The following is a 21,536-nucleotide window of genomic DNA, read 5'->3' on the forward strand; positions in this document are numbered from 1 at the left end:
TGGTCCGGGAAGCTGTGTAAGTTCGAGATACTGCTGCTGCCCAAAGACCTGAGGTCACAGGTCAGTTTCCAGAACCTGAAAGGGCAGACAGTGGAAGATCTGCCTGTCATCAGCTTACTGGTCAGGCTCCGAGGTACTTTCAGACTTGCCCAGTCCTGGTGAAGTCGACTTTAGGGGAGACACGAAGAGAAGCTGGCCGATAAGCTGGCTGCACGGATTGAGGAGAGATGCGAACACATGGATGAGAGATGTTCTGCTACAATGGAGAATACTGGCGTGGAGACAGCTGTAGAGGATACCAGGCTCAAAAGACATTCATGAGACATATTGAACCTCACTGATACAGGCAGAAACATACGGAGTGCCAACGTGGACTTGAGGAAGTTCCTCAATTCTCTTCTCCAATAACGGGTCCAAGGTCCCTGACGTCTGAAGGAGAAGAAATGGCAGAGATGATCAAAACGCTCCTGTTCTTGGAAGAGGTCGTGAGAATCCACACGCCCCAAGGGGCATTCCCAAGCCATTCAGACCAAAATTCAACAAGCCCAGGTAAGCCTTTTCCCAGGTTTGGGCCTAGCTAGTGAGCACTTGCCCTTCCCTCCCCTCCACTCAGGCATCCATTTTGAAGGATCAGTACCTGAGCTGCAATGAAGCCATTACGAGAAGAGCAAGCCCCTCCTAGAATCAGAGTTCGTCCAGCTTCACTCTCTGTGAACAACAGTGAACACCTTAAAGGTCAAATAGTCTCGGCTGAAATAGATAAACTTGAATACTTAGCTCACACCTAGAAACGATGTCCTTCCGCTAGATTAAGCAAGTGTTGTGTTTATGTCTTCCCTGGGGTGAAGGGACTGTGGTAAGTGAGGGGAATCTTTGACTGAACATGAATCTGTATTAGGCTTCAGTTTTTCAAGACAGTGAAGGTAAATAGTACAAGTCAGAAAGTGAACTGAACTGTAAAAGTCGCCAATGACATTAAAGACACAGCTTATGTGGATCGTCTTTCACTTGAGTCAAGCCCCCGGGGGCACTATATCATGGGGGTGCAGACTTGGTTGCGTTAAATGGCTTTAAACTACAGGGTCGGATGATTAAGCGTTCTCAACACTGATAGAAAAACACCTGGTTCTCAATAGACTAGCATAACTGCAGCAGGATTCTCCTAGCTAGAATGCCTCTAGGTGCTTTTGGATTCAAACCTAAATGTATATATTTGGTTTGTTTCCTCTTGTATTTTCCTAGAGAGGGATGTTACCCCTTGAAATGCCAACATTGGCCAGTAGGTGTCATTGGGATAAAGGGCACCACATGCACAAGTGTATCCAAGGTTGGGGGTTATTCCATGTTTCCGAAAGTTATTTCATGGTTCCTGTTGGTTTCGGAGGCTTCAACCTTAAAGAGCTGACATGACCCCTTGAACAGTTTGGACTGCTAGTTTGCATTCTATCTGTCTAGCTTTTCCGTAGAGCTGACACAATGTTACCAAAATTGACAAGTCTGGCTTCTAGGTCGATTTAGTGTGTTTCAAAAAATAACTCCATTTTCGTATAACTCCCAAAACATGTAAATGAGTTCTGTTAAACTTCTTAAAGACTGCAAATGGGATATCAACACAATGTCAAAATAGTTGTCTTCGGACAATCCCTCCCACCACGGCTGTATAGAAACAAAGAGCTAAGCAAATATCACATTTCTGTGAAATGTATCTGGATAGTGTTGATTCATCGATGCCCAGTTGGCAGAGAAGAAGTGCAACCTGCACTCACTCGCTCCCATGTACAGAGCAATGGAAACATCCACTCACCCAGCCCTTAGCATAGGACACTGGCCGAAGAGAGGTCTGTTACTCCCAAAGACAGGATGAGGCCTCAGGACACCTGGAAGCAGGAGAATGCAAAGCAGGGAATGGAAACCAGTGCAGGTTCGGACCCCTGGTGATGGAGCAACAAGGGTGAAACTCTGTTTAACTTGGACGCACACTCTCAAGCGGACAGGAGACATGGGTTTGAAGGTGATGTGCTGAGATTTACAAGAGTGCACAGCAGATGCTTGGCTGAGAGAACTCAAAGAAACCAGCGCAAAATATCCCCACAGTTAATTCTGAGACCAAGATCCCAGCTGCCAAATTTGAGGTAGCAGAGGCAATGGTCAGTGAGGCATAGAGCTACGGATGATGGCACACGCCGAGTCTCAGGGATCTGGAGTGCGCTGTGGGATGTGGTGGGTCGAATCAAGAGAGCAAACCGAACTGTGTACCAATAATAAATCAACCACACTGGTCGCGCGGTTGCGATTACCGATATGTCCCATGGCCACACCCAGTACATCTGCAGGACCAGGGACCAATTGGGAATTTTGCCAATAGAGCACGTGTGGGGCTGAATCAGAGATATCGTGCATCTGGTCTGAGGGATCCAGGGGGCCTTGAATTTGAAATCAGAATGAAAAGCCTTAGGATATGCTACATTCATAACCTGGGCTGGGATTATGGTTTGGTTTGAGTCACAGGATGCGCAACAACTCTGTGGTTGCCTTCGTGCACCCGTGCCACAAGGATGAGAGGACAAGGGAGAGTGGTCCAAGTCCACAGCGTGAGAAGAGGAAGCATTCCCTTCAGCACTATCTCCCAAAGGCGGATGCTACATTTTGGATGGCACCGGCACGGTACGGCACCTAGGACAACAAGGAAGGTCTGCGGGATCATTCCAGCAGGCCCTGATATGTGACATCCATAGATATGCTTCCACTGGTGTTTCTGTAGACAGAGAAGCTCTGGAAAGAACTGATTTCATTGGGACATTCCCGTGGCAATAAAAAGCAGAAGAGCACTCTCAGTTTGCTGTTTTGGAAACACTCCAAAATGACATAGAGAAGAATGCAGAGCTGAGAACTTTTAGAAGCTTCATTTCCACAAGAGGAAGTGTCCTGTGCACTTTCAGAAGTGTGAGATAAGTATAATCGAAACGAAGTTATGCTAATCGAAGTAGTATGGGTTGTTCATCACAACTAATGCAACACCAGCAATTGGAGATATACCAAACAACACACACAGGTACAGGTTATGGCATCAATGTCTAGGAGAAATTGTCCTCACAGAAATCCCATGGAATTGCGTAGAGACAAGAGTCTAAAATTTTCAATTAACAAAGCCCTAGAAGTCTACATTAGATACCTGATATTACCTGACCAGTAGAGATGAAGAAGAACAGTAAAAGAAACAGGAAGTACCATTTTCAGTTCCAAAGATATTGAAGGCGCAAAAGATAAGCTTTCAAACAACTAGTCTGCAAAACGCTATCCAGAACAAGTGTTGAAAATGAAGGTCAGGAAAACACTGAAGAACACCAGTGTCTCAGAATCACAAAAGGCAGAATACCAGAAAAGGGGAAGAGAAAGTCTCAACACGAGCCAAAAATATCAGGAAACTCAATGGTTGTGATAATATCAGGGCTAAAATTCAGTCCTTAGCAGACTAGATAATGCAGAGGGACGCGTGAATGACTGTTGAAGACAGGGGAAGAGAAAAACCTCGGTCAGAAGCAGACATAGGAAAGCAAGTGCAAACAAATGAAAACATTGCAGTTGAACCCTGGGTTAAGACAGGGCATGAAAGAATAGAAATCATGAGTCCCAGATGGAAAAGCAAGAGATAAAGAAACAAAAAGTGTCTGAAAATTTATCTGTAGAAAAATCAGACTGAAACTTGCTGAAAGCCAAGAAAGAATCATCTATGCGAATTCAGGAATTACACAGCATCCGAAGGAGGTGGAATCCCAATAGACCTACCAGCAGCTGTATGATTCAAATCAACAAAGTTCACGAATATCCGAGTGATTTAAAATGCACCTGGAGGAAACAACATAGTCACAAGGAAACCTCCAGAGGGGTTTCAGCTGATATCTCGGCAGCAATATTGCAGGACAGGGAGGAGTGCCAGGACACAGACCATATCCTGAATGGCCAAATGCTGCCACCTAGGGTAGCCTATGCCACATGAACACCATTTCAAATAACGGCAGAGCTAGAGAATTCTACAGACCGGCAAATCTTAAAAGAATTCAGCAGTTCAAAAGTTTTTCTAAAAGAAAGGTTGAGAAAACTCCCCTGAATAGAAAAGCAGCAAGATGGAATGGAAAGAAGAAACCATTATTGGAAATGCAAGAAGAGCATGTGTGGCAGAGAAGAAAGAAGAAGAACTTAAGGAGGACATCAAAACCCTAAAGATGGGAGAGGGAAGCAGGAAATCATAGGTGATTGGAAGCACTCTCTTAAGTGAATCAGCTTATTTGACTCTGTTTGAAGCGAAAGGAGAGATGCATGGCCTGACGTGTTTGCAAAACAAGCGAGAAGAAGACCAACAAAGAATCAAACCAACAAACAAGCACCAAAATGGTATGGTTGGCTGACATATACAAAGGGAACCATGATTATTCAAAAGAAAATACTCAAGGTGAGGTCAAGGGTCATTCAGAACGCATCGACCCAGTATCGTGGCTTGCATGTACTCAGCACACTTGTATTCGGAAATCAGAAGCGTGCATTCATATTCGTAAATTTTGATTCATAAGAGCATATCGTGACCTAACACTAATGCCGATTTGGAATCAAATGGTTTCCTAGTCCGTGATGTAGACTTGTATGTCTTCCAACAGGATGAAGGAATGCCATATTCTAGGCTACGTAGAGAAGAAATGTAAGAAGCCTATAACAAAGGCAAGTAGCTCTGCCAAAGTGTACTAAGTGCAAAAGAGACCGACAGCAAAGTGCACATTGGGGTTGGTTTCATTTCTTGGAATTTCAGCCCCCATGAATCCAATGGATCCATGTCCTGAGAGTGTGGGTGTTTCAGCAGAAATCAGGCGACGCATATGCATTCCGGGTGTACGGATATTATAGGAACATAAGTCTCCTTTAGTGGGTCCCTGTGTACTGTGAACTGTTAGAAAGTTTAAAGACGTGTGAAACCATCAACTGAAAAGGGACACACTTCCCTCCATTGGTACGGTGCATAGAGCTCTGAACAAAAGGAAAGAGGGAAGAAGAAAGGCCCATGGGACGCTAGTGGGTAGAATCACATTTACCTTAGGAACCTCTCGTCGGATGCAGCCCCTCCCCCAACACTGACAAGATGCAGCAGCCATTGGGGATGGCAGTTAGCGGTTGGATTCCAGGTGGAATGTTGGTGTTTACCGCGAGGCTTGTTGTGGCTGTTGGATCCTAGGTAACCGGGCAGAGTTCTGTGGGTGGATCAGTGTGATGGAGGGGCTGCCGCCCTCTGTGGAGCTTGGCTTAGGTGTTTGGTCCGGGAAGCTGTGTAAGTTCGAGATACTGCTGCTGCCCAAAGACCTGAGGTCACAGGTCAGTTTCCAGAACCTGAAAGGGCAGACAGTGGAAGATCTGCCTGTCATCAGCTTACTGGTCAGGCTCCGAGGTACTTTCAGACTTGCCCAGTCCTGGTGAAGTCGACTTTAGGGGAGACACGAAGAGAAGCTGGCCGATAAGCTGGCTGCACGGATTGAGGAGAGATGCGAACACATGGATGAGAGATGTTCTGCTACAATGGAGAATACTGGCGTGGAGACAGCTGTAGAGGATACCAGGCTCAAAAGACATTCATGAGACATATTGAACCTCACTGATACAGGCAGAAACATACGGAGTGCCAACGTGGACTTGAGGAAGTTCCTCAATTCTCTTCTCCAATAACGGGTCCAAGGTCCCTGACGTCTGAAGGAGAAGAAATGGCAGAGATGATCAAAACGCTCCTGTTCTTGGAAGAGGTCGTGAGAATCCACACGCCCCAAGGGGCATTCCCAAGCCATTCAGACCAAAATTCAACAAGCCCAGGTAAGCCTTTTCCCAGGTTTGGGCCTAGCTAGTGAGCACTTGCCCTTCCCTCCCCTCCACTCAGGCATCCATTTTGAAGGATCAGTACCTGAGCTGCAATGAAGCCATTACGAGAAGAGCAAGCCCCTCCTAGAATCAGAGTTCCTCCAGCTTCACTCTCTGTGAACAACAGTGAACACCTTAAAGGTCAAATAGTCTCGGCTGAAATAGATAAACTTGAATACTTAGCTCACACCTAGAAACGATGTCCTTCCGCTAGATTCAGCAAGTGTTGTGTTTATGTCTTCCCTGGGGTGAAGGGACTGTGGTAAGTGAGGGGAATCTTTGACTGAACATGAATCTGTATTAGGCTTCAGTTTTTCAAGACAGTGAAGGTAAATAGTACAAGTCAGAAAGTGAACTGAACTGTAAAAGTCGCCAATGACATTAAAGACACAGCTTATGTGGATCGTCTTTCACTTGAGTCAAGCCCCCGGGGGCACTATATCATGGGGGTGCAGACTTGGTTGCGTTAAATGGCTTTAAACTACAGGGTCGGATGATTAAGCGTTCTCAACACTGATAGAAAAACACCTGGTTCTCAATAGACTAGCATAACTGCAGCAGGATTCTCCTAGCTAGAATGCCTCTAGGTGCTTTTGGATTCAAACCTAAATGTATATATTTGGTTTGTTTCCTCTTGTATTTTCCTAGAGAGGGATGTTACCCCTTGAAATGCCAACATTGGCCAGTAGGTGTCATTGGGATAAAGGGCACCACATGCACAAGTGTATCCAAGGTTGGGGGTTATTCCATGTTTCCGAAAGTTATTTCATGGTTCCTGTTGGTTTCGGAGGCTTCAACCTTAAAGAGCTGACATGACCCCTTGAACAGTTTGGACTGCTAGTTTGCATTCTATCTGTCTAGCTTTTCCGTAGAGCTGACACAATGTTACCAAAATTGACAAGTCTGGCTTCTAGGTCGATTTAGTGTGTTTCAAAAAATAACTCCATTTTCGTATAACTCCCAAAACATGTAAATGAGTTCTGTTAAACTTCTTAAAGACTGCAAATGGGATATCAACACAATGTCAAAATAGTTGTCTTCGGACAATCCCTCCCACCACGGCTGTATAGAAACAAAGAGCTAAGCAAATATCACATTTCTGTGAAATGTATCTGGATAGTGTTGATTCATCGATGCCCAGTTGGCAGAGAAGAAGTGCAACCTGCACTCACTCGCTCCCATGTACAGAGCAATGGAAACATCCACTCACCCAGCCCTTAGCATAGGACACTGGCCGAAGAGAGGTCTGTTACTCCCAAAGACAGGATGAGGCCTCAGGACACCTGGAAGCAGGAGAATGCAAAGCAGGGAATGGAAACCAGTGCAGGTTCGGACCCCTGGTGATGGAGCAACAAGGGTGAAACTCTGTTTAACTTGGACGCACACTCTCAAGCGGACAGGAGACATGGGTTTGAAGGTGATGTGCTGAGATTTACAAGAGTGCACAGCAGATGCTTGGCTGAGAGAACTCAAAGAAACCAGCGCAAAATATCCCCACAGTTAATTCTGAGACCAAGATCCCAGCTGCCAAATTTGAGGTAGCAGAGGCAATGGTCAGTGAGGCATAGAGCTACGGATGATGGCACACGCCGAGTCTCAGGGATCTGGAGTGCGCTGTGGGATGTGGTGGGTCGAATCAAGAGAGCAAACCGAACTGTGTACCAATAATAAATCAACCACACTGGTCGCGCGGTTGCGATTACCGATATGTCCCATGGCCACACCCAGTACATCTGCAGGACCAGGGACCAATTGGGAATTTTGCCAATAGAGCACGTGTGGGGCTGAATCAGAGATATCGTGCATCTGGTCTGAGGGATCCAGGGGGCCTTGAATTTGAAATCAGAATGAAAAGCCTTAGGATATGCTACATTCATAACCTGGGCTGGGATTATGGTTTGGTTTGAGTCACAGGATGCGCAACAACTCTGTGGTTGCCTTCGTGCACCCGTGCCACAAGGATGAGAGGACAAGGGAGAGTGGTCCAAGTCCACAGCGTGAGAAGAGGAAGCATTCCCTTCAGCACTATCTCCCAAAGGCGGATGCTACATTTTGGATGGCACCGGCACGGTACGGCACCTAGGACAACAAGGAAGGTCTGCGGGATCATTCCAGCAGGCCCTGATATGTGACATCCATAGATATGCTTCCACTGGTGTTTCTGTAGACAGAGAAGCTCTGGAAAGAACTGATTTCATTGGGACATTCCCGTGGCAATAAAAAGCAGAAGAGCACTCTCAGTTTGCTGTTTTGGAAACACTCCAAAATGACATAGAGAAGAATGCAGAGCTGAGAACTTTTAGAAGCTTCATTTCCACAAGAGGAAGTGTCCTGTGCACTTTCAGAAGTGTGAGATAAGTATAATCGAAACGAAGTTATGCTAATCGAAGTAGTATGGGTTGTTCATCACAACTAATGCAACACCAGCAATTGGAGATATACCAAACAACACACACAGGTACAGGTTATGGCATCAATGTCTAGGAGAAATTGTCCTCACAGAAATCCCATGGAATTGCGTAGAGACAAGAGTCTAAAATTTTCAATTAACAAAGCCCTAGAAGTCTACATTAGATACCTGATATTACCTGACCAGTAGAGATGAAGAAGAACAGTAAAAGAAACAGGAAGTACCATTTTCAGTTCCAAAGATATTGAAGGCGCAAAAGATAAGCTTTCAAACAACTAGTCTGCAAAACGCTATCCAGAACAAGTGTTGAAAATGAAGGTCAGGAAAACACTGAAGAACACCAGTGTCTCAGAATCACAAAAGGCAGAATACCAGAAAAGGGGAAGAGAAAGTCTCAACACGAGCCAAAAATATCAGGAAACTCAATGGTTGTGATAATATCAGGGCTAAAATTCAGTCCTTAGCAGACTAGATAATGCAGAGGGACGCGTGAATGACTGTTGAAGACAGGGGAAGAGAAAAACCTCGGTCAGAAGCAGACATAGGAAAGCAAGTGCAAACAAATGAAAACATTGCAGTTGAACCCTGGGTTAAGACAGGGCATGAAAGAATAGAAATCATGAGTCCCAGATGGAAAAGCAAGAGATAAAGAAACAAAAAGTGTCTGAAAATTTATCTGTAGAAAAATCAGACTGAAACTTGCTGAAAGCCAAGAAAGAATCATCTATGCGAATTCAGGAATTACACAGCATCCGAAGGAGGTGGAATCCCAATAGACCTACCAGCAGCTGTATGATTCAAATCAACAAAGTTCACGAATATCCGAGTGATTTAAAATGCACCTGGAGGAAACAACATAGTCACAAGGAAACCTCCAGAGGGGTTTCAGCTGATATCTCGGCAGCAATATTGCAGGACAGGGAGGAGTGCCAGGACACAGACCATATCCTGAATGGCCAAATGCTGCCACCTAGGGTAGCCTATGCCACATGAACACCATTTCAAATAACGGCAGAGCTAGAGAATTCTACAGACCGGCAAATCTTAAAAGAATTCAGCAGTTCAAAAGTTTTTCTAAAAGAAAGGTTGAGAAAACTCCCCTGAATAGAAAAGCAGCAAGATGGAATGGAAAGAAGAAACCATTATTGGAAATGCAAGAAGAGCATGTGTGGCAGAGAAGAAAGAAGAAGAACTTAAGGAGGACATCAAAACCCTAAAGATGGGAGAGGGAAGCAGGAAATCATAGGTGATTGGAAGCACTCTCTTAAGTGAATCAGCTTATTTGACTCTGTTTGAAGCGAAAGGAGAGATGCATGGCCTGACGTGTTTGCAAAACAAGCGAGAAGAAGACCAACAAAGAATCAAACCAACAAACAAGCACCAAAATGGTATGGTTGGCTGACATATACAAAGGGAACCATGATTATTCAAAAGAAAATACTCAAGGTGAGGTCAAGGGTCATTCAGAACGCATCGACCCAGTATCGTGGCTTGCATGTACTCAGCACACTTGTATTCGGAAATCAGAAGCGTGCATTCATATTCGTAAATTTTGATTCATAAGAGCATATCGTGACCTAACACTAATGCCGATTTGGAATCAAATGGTTTCCTAGTCCGTGATGTAGACTTGTATGTCTTCCAACAGGATGAAGGAATGCCATATTCTAGGCTACGTAGAGAAGAAATGTAAGAAGCCTATAACAAAGGCAAGTAGCTCTGCCAAAGTGTACTAAGTGCAAAAGAGACCGACAGCAAAGTGCACATTGGGGTTGGTTTCATTTCTTGGAATTTCAGCCCCCATGAATCCAATGGATCCATGTCCTGAGAGTGTGGGTGTTTCAGCAGAAATCAGGCGACGCATATGCATTCCGGGTGTACGGATATTATAGGAACATAAGTCTCCTTTAGTGGGTCCCTGTGTACTGTGAACTGTTAGAAAGTTTAAAGACGTGTGAAACCATCAACTGAAAAGGGACACACTTCCCTCCATTGGTACGGTGCATAGAGCTCTGAACAAAAGGAAAGAGGGAAGAAGAAAGGCCCATGGGACGCTAGTGGGTAGAATCACATTTACCTTAGGAACCTCTCGTCGGATGCAGCCCCTCCCCCAACACTGACAAGATGCAGCAGCCATTGGGGATGGCAGTTAGCGGTTGGATTCCAGGTGGAATGTTGGTGTTTACCGCGAGGCTTGTTGTGGCTGTTGGATCCTAGGTAACCGGGCAGAGTTCTGTGGGTGGATCAGTGTGATGGAGGGGCTGCCGCCCTCTGTGGAGCTTGGCTTAGGTGTTTGGTCCGGGAAGCTGTGTAAGTTCGAGATACTGCTGCTGCCCAAAGACCTGAGGTCACAGGTCAGTTTCCAGAACCTGAAAGGGCAGACAGTGGAAGATCTGCCTGTCATCAGCTTACTGGTCAGGCTCCGAGGTACTTTCAGACTTGCCCAGTCCTGGTGAAGTCGACTTTAGGGGAGACACGAAGAGAAGCTGGCCGATAAGCTGGCTGCACGGATTGAGGAGAGATGCGAACACATGGATGAGAGATGTTCTGCTACAATGGAGAATACTGGCGTGGAGACAGCTGTAGAGGATACCAGGCTCAAAAGACATTCATGAGACATATTGAACCTCACTGATACAGGCAGAAACATACGGAGTGCCAACGTGGACTTGAGGAAGTTCCTCAATTCTCTTCTCCAATAACGGGTCCAAGGTCCCTGACGTCTGAAGGAGAAGAAATGGCAGAGATGATCAAAACGCTCCTGTTCTTGGAAGAGGTCGTGAGAATCCACACGCCCCAAGGGGCATTCCCAAGCCATTCAGACCAAAATTCAACAAGCCCAGGTAAGCCTTTTCCCAGGTTTGGGCCTAGCTAGTGAGCACTTGCCCTTCCCTCCCCTCCACTCAGGCATCCATTTTGAAGGATCAGTACCTGAGCTGCAATGAAGCCATTACGAGAAGAGCAAGCCCCTCCTAGAATCAGAGTTCCTCCAGCTTCACTCTCTGTGAACAACAGTGAACACCTTAAAGGTCAAATAGTCTCGGCTGAAATAGATAAACTTGAATACTTAGCTCACACCTAGAAACGATGTCCTTCCGCTAGATTCAGCAAGTGTTGTGTTTATGTCTTCCCTGGGGTGAAGGGACTGTGGTAAGTGAGGGGAATCTTTGACTGAACATGAATCTGTATTAGGCTTCAGTTTTTCAAGACAGTGAAGGTAAATAGTACAAGTCAGAAAGTGAACTGAACTGTAAAAGTCGCCAATGACATTAAAGACACAGCTTATGTGGATCGTCTTTCACTTGAGTCAAGCCCCCGGGGGCACTATATCATGGGGGTGCAGACTTGGTTGCGTTAAATAGCTTTAAACTACAGGGTCGGATGATTAAGCGTTCTCAACACTGATAGAAAAACACCTGGTTCTCAATAGACTAGCATAACTGCAGCAGGATTCTCCTAGCTAGAATGCCTCTAGGTGCTTTTGGATTCAAACCTAAATGTATATATTTGGTTTGTTTCCTCTTGTATTTTCCTAGAGAGGGATGTTACCCCTTGAAATGCCAACATTGGCCAGTAGGTGTCATTGGGATAAAGGGCACCACATGCACAAGTGTATCCAAGGTTGGGGGTTATTCCATGTTTCCGAAAGTTATTTCATGGTTCCTGTTGGTTTCGGAGGCTTCAACCTTAAAGAGCTGACATGACCCCTTGAACAGTTTGGACTGCTAGTTTGCATTCTATCTGTCTAGCTTTTCCGTAGAGCTGACACAATGTTACCAAAATTGACAAGTCTGGCTTCTAGGTCGATTTAGTGTGTTTCAAAAAATAACTCCATTTTCGTATAACTCCCAAAACATGTAAATGAGTTCTGTTAAACTTCTTAAAGACTGCAAATGGGATATCAACACAATGTCAAAATAGTTGTCTTCGGACAATCCCTCCCACCACGGCTGTATAGAAACAAAGAGCTAAGCAAATATCACATTTCTGTGAAATGTATCTGGATAGTGTTGATTCATCGATGCCCAGTTGGCAGAGAAGAAGTGCAACCTGCACTCACTCGCTCCCATGTACAGAGCAATGGAAACATCCACTCACCCAGCCCTTAGCATAGGACACTGGCCGAAGAGAGGTCTGTTACTCCCAAAGACAGGATGAGGCCTCAGGACACCAGGAAGCAGGAGAATGCAAAGCAGGGAATGGAAACCAGTGCAGGTTCGGACCCCTGGTGATGGAGCAACAAGGGTGAAACTCTGTTTAACTTGGACGTACACTCTCAAGCGGACAGGAGACATGGGTTTGAAGGTGATGTGCTGAGATTTACAAGAGTGCACAGCAGATGCTTGGCTGAGAGAACTCAAAGAAACCAGCGCAAAATATCCCCACAGTTAATTCTGAGACCAAGATCCCAGCTGCCAAATTTGAGGTAGCAGAGGCAATGGTCAGTGAGGCATAGAGCTACGGATGATGGCACACGCCGAGTCTCAGGGATCTGGAGTGCGCTGTGGGATGTGGTGGGTCGAATCAAGAGAGCAAACCGAACTGTGTACCAATAATAAATCAACCACACTGGTCGCGCGGTTGCGATTACCGATATGTCCCATGGCCACACCCAGTACATCTGCAGGACCAGGGACCAATTGGGAATTTTGCCAATAGAGCACGTGTGGGGCTGAATCAGAGATATCGTGCATCTGGTCTGAGGGATCCAGGGGGCCTTGAATTTGAAATCAGAATGAAAAGCCTTAGGATATGCTACATTCATAACCTGGGCTGGGATTATGGTTTGGTTTGAGTCACAGGATGCGCAACAACTCTGTGGTTGCCTTCGTGCACCCGTGCCACAAGGATGAGAGGACAAGGGAGAGTGGTCCAAGTCCACAGCGTGAGAAGAGGAAGCATTCCCTTCAGCACTATCTCCCAAAGGCGGATGCTACATTTTGGATGGCACCGGCACGGTACGGCACCTAGGACAACAAGGAAGGTCTGCGGGATCATTCCAGCAGGCCCTGATATGTGACATCCATAGATATGCTTCCACTGGTGTTTCTGTAGACAGAGAAGCTCTGGAAAGAACTGATTTCATTGGGACATTCCCGTGGCAATAAAAAGCAGAAGAGCACTCTCAGTTTGCTGTTTTGGAAACACTCCAAAATGACATAGAGAAGAATGCAGAGCTGAGAACTTTTAGAAGCTTCATTTCCACAAGAGGAAGTGTCCTGTGCACTTTCAGAAGTGTGAGATAAGTATAATCGAAACGAAGTTATGCTAATCGAAGTAGTATGGGTTGTTCATCACAACTAATGCAACACCAGCAATTGGAGATATACCAAACAACACACACAGGTACAGGTTATGGCATCAATGTCTAGGAGAAATTGTCCTCACAGAAATCCCATGGAATTGCGTAGAGACAAGAGTCTAAAATTTTCAATTAACAAAGCCCTAGAAGTCTACATTAGATACCTGATATTACCTGACCAGTAGAGATGAAGAAGAACAGTAAAAGAAACAGGAAGTACCATTTTCAGTTCCAAAGATATTGAAGGCGCAAAAGATAAGCTTTCAAACAACTAGTCTGCAAAACGCTATCCAGAACAAGTGTTGAAAATGAAGGTCAGGAAAACACTGAAGAACACCAGTGTCTCAGAATCACAAAAGGCAGAATACCAGAAAAGGGGAAGAGAAAGTCTCAACACGAGCCAAAAATATCAGGAAACTCAATGGTTGTGATAATATCAGGGCTAAAATTCAGTCCTTAGCAGACTAGATAATGCAGAGGGACGCGTGAATGACTGTTGAAGACAGGGGAAGAGAAAAACCTCGGTCAGAAGCAGACATAGGAAAGCAAGTGCAAACAAATGAAAACATTGCAGTTGAACCCTGGGTTAAGACAGGGCATGAAAGAATAGAAATCATGAGTCCCAGATGGAAAAGCAAGAGATAAAGAAACAAAAAGTGTCTGAAAATTTATCTGTAGAAAAATCAGACTGAAACTTGCTGAAAGCCAAGAAAGAATCATCTATGCGAATTCAGGAATTACACAGCATCCGAAGGAGGTGGAATCCCAATAGACCTACCAGCAGCTGTATGATTCAAATCAACAAAGTTCACGAATATCCGAGTGATTTAAAATGCACCTGGAGGAAACAACATAGTCACAAGGAAACCTCCAGAGGGGTTTCAGCTGATATCTCGGCAGCAATATTGCAGGACAGGGAGGAGTGCCAGGACACAGACCATATCCTGAATGGCCAAATGCTGCCACCTAGGGTAGCCTATGCCACATGAACACCATTTCAAATAACGGCAGAGCTAGAGAATTCTACAGACCGGCAAATCTTAAAAGAATTCAGCAGTTCAAAAGTTTTTCTAAAAGAAAGGTTGAGAAAACTCCCCTGAATAGAAAAGCAGCAAGATGGAATGGAAAGAAGAAACCATTATTGGAAATGCAAGAAGAGCATGTGTGGCAGAGAAGAAAGAAGAAGAACTTAAGGAGGACATCAAAATCCTAAAGATGGGAGAGGGAAGCAGGAAATCATAGGTGATTGGAAGCACTCTCTTAAGTGAATCAGCTTATTTGACTCTGTTTGAAGCGAAAGGAGAGATGCATGGCCTGACGTGTTTGCAAAACAAGCGAGAAGAAGACCAACAAAGAATCAAACCAACAAACAAGCACCAAAATGGTATGGTTGGCTGACATATACAAAGGGAACCATGATTATTCAAAAGAAAATACTCAAGGTGAGGTCAAGGGTCATTCAGAAGGCATCGACCCAGTATCGTGGCTTGCATGTACTCAGCACACTTGTATTCGGAAATCAGAAGCGTGCATTCATATTCGTAAATTTTGATTCATAAGAGCATATCGTGACCTAACACTAATGCCGATTTGGAATCAAATGGTTTCCTAGTCCGTGATGTAGACTTGTATGTCTTCCAACAGGATGAAGGAATGCCATATTCTAGGCTACGTAGAGAAGAAATGTAAGAAGCCTATAACAAAGGCAAGTAGCTCTGCCAAAGTGTACTAAGTGCAAAAGAGACCGACAGCAAAGTGCACATTGGGGTTGGTTTCATTTCTTGGAATTTCAGCCCCCATGAATCCAATGGATCCATGTCCTGAGAGTGTGGGTGTTTCAGCAGAAATCAGGCGACGCATATGTATTCCGGGTGTACGGATATTATAGGAACATAAGTCTCCTTTAGTGGGTCCCTGTGTACTGTGAACTGTTAGAAAGTTTAAAGACGTGTGAAACCATCAACTGAAAAGGGACACACTTCCCTCCATTGGTACGGTGCATAGAGCTCTGAACAAAAGGAAAGAGGGAAGAAGAAAGGCCCATGGGACGCTAGTGGGTAGAATCACATTTACCTTAGGAACCTCTCGTCGGATGCAGCCCCTCCCCCAACACTGACAAGATGCAGCAGCCATTGGGGATGGCAGTTAGCGGTTGGATTCCAGGTGGAATGTTGGTGTTTACCGCGAGGCTTGTTGTGGCTGTTGGATCCTAGGTAACCGGGCAGAGTTCTGTGGGTGGATCAGTGTGATGGAGGGGCTGCCGCCCTCTGTGGAGCTTGGCTTAGGTGTTTGGTCCGGGAAGCTGTGTAAGTTCGAGATACTGCTGCTGCCCAAAGACCTGAGGTCACAGGTCAGTTTCCAGAACCTGAAAGGGCAGACAGTGGAAGATCTGCCTGTCATCAGCTTACTGGTCAGGCTCCGAGGTACTTTCAGACTTGCCCAGTCCTGGTGAAGTCGACTTTAGGGGAGACACGAAGAGAAGCTGGCCGATAAGCTGGCTGCACGGATTGAGGAGAGATGCGAACACATGGATGAGAGATGTTCTGCTACAATGGAGAATACTGGCGTGGAGACAGCTGTAGAGGATACCAGGCTCAAAAGACATTCATGAGACATATTGAACCTCACTGATACAGGCAGAAACATACGGAGTGCCAACGTGGACTTGAGGAAGTTCCTCAATTCTCTTCTCCAATAACGGGTCCAAGGTCCCTGACGTCTGAAGGAGAAGAAATGGCAGAGATGATCAAAACGCTCCTGTTCTTGGAAGAGGTCGTGAGAATCCACACGCCCCAAGGGGCATTCCCAAGCCATTCAGACCAAAATTCAACAAGCCCAGGTAAGCCTTTTCCCAGGTTTGGGCCTAGCTAGTGAGCACTTGCCCTTCCCTCCCCTCCACTCAGGCATCCATTTTGAAGGATCAGTACCTGAGCTGCAATGAAGCCATTACGAGAAGAGCAAGCCCCTCCTAGAATCAGAGTTCCTCCAGCTTCACTCTCTGTGAACAACAGTGAACACCTTAAAGGTCAAATAGTCTCGGCTGAAATAGATAAACTTGAATACTTAGCTCACACCTAGAAACGATGTCCTTCCGCTAGATTCAGCAAGTGTTGTGTTTATGTCTTCCCTGGGGTGAAGGGACTGTGGTAAGTGAGGGGAATCTTTGACTGAACATGAATCTGTATTAGGCTTCAGTTTTTCAAGACAGTGAAGGTAAATAGTACAAGTCAGAAAGTGAACTGAACTGTAAAAGTCGCCAATGACATTAAAGACACAGCTTATGTGGATCGTCTTTCACTTGAGTCAAGCCCCCGGGGGCACTATATCATGGGGGTGCAGACTTGGTTGCGTTAAATAGCTTTAAACTACAGGGTCGGATGATTAAGCGTTCTCAACACTGATAGAAAAACACCTGGTTCTCAATAGACTAGCATAACTGCAGCAGGATTCTCCTAGCTAGAATGCCTCTAGGTGCTTTTGGATTCAAACCTAAATGTATATATTTGGTTTGTTTCCTCTTGTATTTTCCTAGAGAGGGATGTTACCCCTTGAAATGCCAACATTGGCCAGTAGGTGTCATTGGGATAAAGGGCACCACATGCACAAGTGTATCCAAGGTTGGGGGTTATTCCATGTTTCCGAAAGTTATTTCATGGTTCCTGTTGGTTTCGGAGGCTTCAACCTTAAAGAGCTGACATGACCCCTTGAACAGTTTGGACTGCTAGTTTGCATTCTATCTGTCTAGCTTTTCCGTAGAGCTGACACAATGTTACCAAAATTGACAAGTCTGGCTTCTAGGTCGATTTAGTGTGTTTCAAAAAATAACTCCATTTTCGTATAACTCCCAAAACATGTAAATGAGTTCTGTTAAACTTCTTAAAGACTGCAAATGGGATATCAACACAATGTCAAAATAGTTGTCTTCGGACAATCCCTCCCACCACGGCTGTATAGAAACAAAGAGCTAAGCAAATATCACATTTCTGTGAAATGTATCTGGATAGTGTTGATTCATCGATGCCCAGTTGGCAGAGAAGAAGTGCAACCTGCACTCACTCGCTCCCATGTACAGAGCAATGGAAACATCCACTCACCCAGCCCTTAGCATAGGACACTGGCCGAAGAGAGGTCTGTTACTCCCAAAGACAGGATGAGGCCTCAGGACACCAGGAAGCAGGAGAATGCAAAGCAGGGAATGGAAACCAGTGCAGGTTCGGACCCCTGGTGATGGAGCAACAAGGGTGAAACTCTGTTTAACTTGGACGTACACTCTCAAGCGGACAGGAGACATGGGTTTGAAGGTGATGTGCTGAGATTTACAAGAGTGCACAGCAGATGCTTGGCTGAGAGAACTCAAAGAAACCAGCGCAAAATATCCCCACAGTTAATTCTGAGACCAAGATCCCAGCTGCCAAATTTGAGGTAGCAGAGGCAATGGTCAGTGAGGCATAGAGCTACGGATGATGGCACACGCCGAGTCTCAGGGATCTGGAGTGCGCTGTGGGATGTGGTGGGTCGAATCAAGAGAGCAAACCGAACTGTGTACCAATAATAAATCAACCACACTGGTCGCGCGGTTGCGATTACCGATATGTCCCATGGCCACACCCAGTACATCTGCAGGACCAGGGACCAATTGGGAATTTTGCCATTAGAGCACGTGTGGGGCTGAATCAGAGATATCGTGCATCTGGTCTGAGGGATCCAGGGGGCCTTGAATTTGAAATCAGAATGAAAAGCCTTAGGATATGCTACATTCATAACCTGGGCTGGGATTATGGTTTGGTTTGAGTCACAGGATGCGCAACAACTCTGTGGTTGCCTTCGTGCACCCGTGCCACAAGGATGAGAGGACAAGGGAGAGTGGTCCAAGTCCACAGCGTGAGAAGAGGAAGCATTCCCTTCAGCACTATCTCCCAAAGGCGGATGCTACATTTTGGATGGCACCGGCACGGTACGGCACCTAGGACAACAAGGAAGGTCTGCGGGATCATTCCAGCAGGCCCTGATATGTGACATCCATAGATATGCTTCCACTGGTGTTTCTGTAGACAGAGAAGCTCTGGAAAGAACTGATTTCATTGGGACATTCCCGTGGCAATAAAAAGCAGAAGAGCACTCTCAGTTTGCTGTTTTGGAAACACTCCAAAATGACATAGAGAAGAATGCAGAGCTGAGAACTTTTAGAAGCTTCATTTCCACAAGAGGAAGTGTCCTGTGCACTTTCAGAAGTGTGAGATAAGTATAATCAAAACGAAGTTATGCTAATCGAAGTAGTATGGGTTGTTCATCACAACTAATGCAACACCAGCAATTGGAGATATACCAAACAACACACACAGGTACAGGTTATGGCATCAATGTCTAGGAGAAATTGTCCTCACAGAAATCCCATGGAATTGCGTAGAGACAAGAGTCTAAAATTTTCAATTAACAAAGCCCTAGAAGTCTACATTAGATACCTGATATTACCTGACCAGTAGAGATGAAGAAGAACAGTAAAAGAAACAGGAAGTACCATTTTCAGTTCCAAAGATATTGAAGGCGCAAAAGATAAGCTTTCAAACAACTAGTCTGCAAAACGCTATCCAGAACAAGTGTTGAAAATGAAGGTCAGGAAAACACTGAAGAACACCAGTGTCTCAGAATCACAAAAGGCAGAATACCAGAAAAGGGGAAGAGAAAGTCTCAACACGAGCCAAAAATATCAGGAAACTCAATGGTTGTGATAATATCAGGGCTAAAATTCAGTCCTTAGCAGACTAGATAATGCAGAGGGACGCGTGAATGACTGTTGAAGACAGGGGAAGAGAAAAACCTCGGTCAGAAGCAGACATAGGAAAGCAAGTGCAAACAAATGAAAACATTGCAGTTGAACCCTGGGTTAAGACAGGGCATGAAAGAATAGAAATCATGAGTCCCAGATGGAAAAGCAAGAGATAAAGAAACAAAAAGTGTCTGAAAATTTATCTGTAGAAAAATCAGACTGAAACTTGCTGAAAGCCAAGAAAGAATCATCTATGCGAATTCAGGAATTACACAGCATCCGAAGGAGGTGGAATCCCAATAGACCTACCAGCAGCTGTATGATTCAAATCAACAAAGTTCACGAATATCCGAGTGATTTAAAATGCACCTGGAGGAAACAACATAGTCACAAGGAAACCTCCAGAGGGGTTTCAGCTGATATCTCGGCAGCAATATTGCAGGACAGGGAGGAGTGCCAGGACACAGACCATATCCTGAATGGCCAAATGCTGCCACCTAGGGTAGCCTATGCCACATGAACACCATTTCAAATAACGGCAGAGCTAGAGAATTCTACAGACCGGCAAATCTTAAAAGAATTCAGCAGTTCAAAAGTTTTTCTAAAAGAAAGGTTGAGAAAACTCCCCTGAATAGAAAAGCAGCAAGATGGAATGGAAAGAAGAAACCATTATTGGAAATGCAAGAAGAGCATGTGTGGCAGAGAAGAAAGAAGAAGAACTTAAGGAGGACATCAAAATCCTAAAGATGGGAGAGGGAAGCAGGAAATCATAGGTGATTGGAAGCACTCTCTTAAGTGAATCAGCTTATTTGACTCTGTTTGAAGCGAAAGGAGAGATGCATGGCCTGACGTGTTTGCAAAACAAGCGAGAAGAAGACCAACAAAGAATCAAACCAACAAACAAGCACCAAAATGGTATGGTTGGCTGACATATACAAAGGGAACCATGATTATTCAAAAGAAAATACTCAAGGTGAGGTCAAGGGTCATTCAGAAGGCATCGACCCAGTATCGTGGCTTGCATGTACTCAGCACACTTGTATTCGGAAATCAGAAGCGTGCATTCATATTCGTAAATTTTGATTCATAAGAGCATATCGTGACCTAACACTAATGCCGATTTGGAATCAAATGGTTTCCTAGTCCGTGATGTAGACTTGTATGTCTTCCAACAGGATGAAGGAATGCCATATTCTAGGCTACGTAGAGAAGAAATGTAAGAAGCCTATAACAAAGGCAAGTAGCTCTGCCAAAGTGTACTAAGTGCAAAAGAGACCGACAGCAAAGTGCACATTGGGGTTGGTTTCATTTCTTGGAATTTCAGCCCCCATGAATCCAATGGATCCATGTCCTGAGAGTGTGGGTGTTTCAGCAGAAATCAGGCGACGCATATGTATTCCGGGTGTACGGATATTATAGGAACATAAGTCTCCTTTAGTGGGTCCCTGTGTACTGTGAACTGTTAGAAAGTTTAAAGACGTGTGAAACCATCAACTGAAAAGGGACACACTTCCCTCCATTGGTACGGTGCATAGAGCTCTGAACAAAAGGAAAGAGGGAAGAAGAAAGGCCCATGGGACGCTAGTGGGTAGAATCACATTTACCTTAGGAACCTCTCGTCGGATGCAGCCCCTCCCCCAACACTGACAAGATGCAGCAGCCATTGGGGATGGCAGTTAGCGGTTGGATTCCAGGTGGAATGTTGGTGTTTACCGCGAGGCTTGTTGTGGCTGTTGGATCCTAGGTAACCGGGCAGAGTTCTGTGGGTGGATCAGTGTGATGGAGGGGCTGCCGCCCTCTGTGGAGCTTGGCTTAGGTGTTTGGTCCGGGAAGCTGTGTAAGTTCGAGATACTGCTGCTGCCCAAAGACCTGAGGTCACAGGTCAGTTTCCAGAACCTGAAAGGGCAGACAGTGGAAGATCTGCCTGTCATCAGCTTACTGGTCAGGCTCCGAGGTACTTTCAGACTTGCCCAGTCCTGGTGAAGTCGACTTTAGGGGAGACACGAAGAGAAGCTGGCCGATAAGCTGGCTGCACGGATTGAGGAGAGATGCGAACACATGGATGAGAGATGTTCTGCTACAATGGAGAATACTGGCGTGGAGACAGCTGTAGAGGATACCAGGCTCAAAAGACATTCATGAGACATATTGAACCTCACTGATAC

The 21,536-nt window shown here is 45.3% G+C and overlaps 3 long non-coding RNA genes across 4 annotated transcripts; all 3 read right to left on the reverse strand.

Moving 5' to 3' along the window:
- Positions 1–5,369: 5,369 nt before the first annotated feature.
- Positions 5,370–10,549, reverse strand: LOC140694137 (uncharacterized). 2 transcript variants are annotated; one of them, XR_012069890.1, is made up of 4 exons: positions 10,380–10,549; positions 5,936–6,006; positions 5,637–5,727; positions 5,370–5,554 (listed from the first exon to the last, which is right to left on the reverse strand). It is a non-coding gene; the product is annotated as an uncharacterized lncRNA (long non-coding RNA). The 2 variants fall into 2 exon arrangements; XR_012069889.1 differs by having other exon boundaries at positions 5,554–5,727.
- Positions 10,550–10,841: 292 nt separating this feature from the next.
- LOC140694145 (uncharacterized) lies at positions 10,842–15,858 on the reverse strand. Its single transcript, XR_012069898.1, has 3 exons — positions 15,678–15,858; positions 11,234–11,304; positions 10,842–11,025 (listed from the first exon to the last, which is right to left on the reverse strand). It is a non-coding gene; the product is annotated as an uncharacterized lncRNA (long non-coding RNA).
- A 281-nt stretch (positions 15,859–16,139) lies between these two features.
- On the reverse strand, positions 16,140–21,148 carry LOC140694144 (uncharacterized). The gene is made up of 3 exons (XR_012069897.1): positions 20,976–21,148; positions 16,532–16,602; positions 16,140–16,323 (listed from the first exon to the last, which is right to left on the reverse strand). It is a non-coding gene; the product is annotated as an uncharacterized lncRNA (long non-coding RNA).
- Between the last annotated feature and the right edge of the window lie 388 nt (positions 21,149–21,536).

Source organism: Vicugna pacos, unplaced genomic scaffold, assembly GCF_048564905.1.
Source record: "Vicugna pacos unplaced genomic scaffold, VicPac4 scaffold_20, whole genome shotgun sequence".
NCBI classification, from domain to species: Eukaryota; Metazoa; Chordata; class Mammalia; order Artiodactyla; family Camelidae; genus Vicugna; species Vicugna pacos.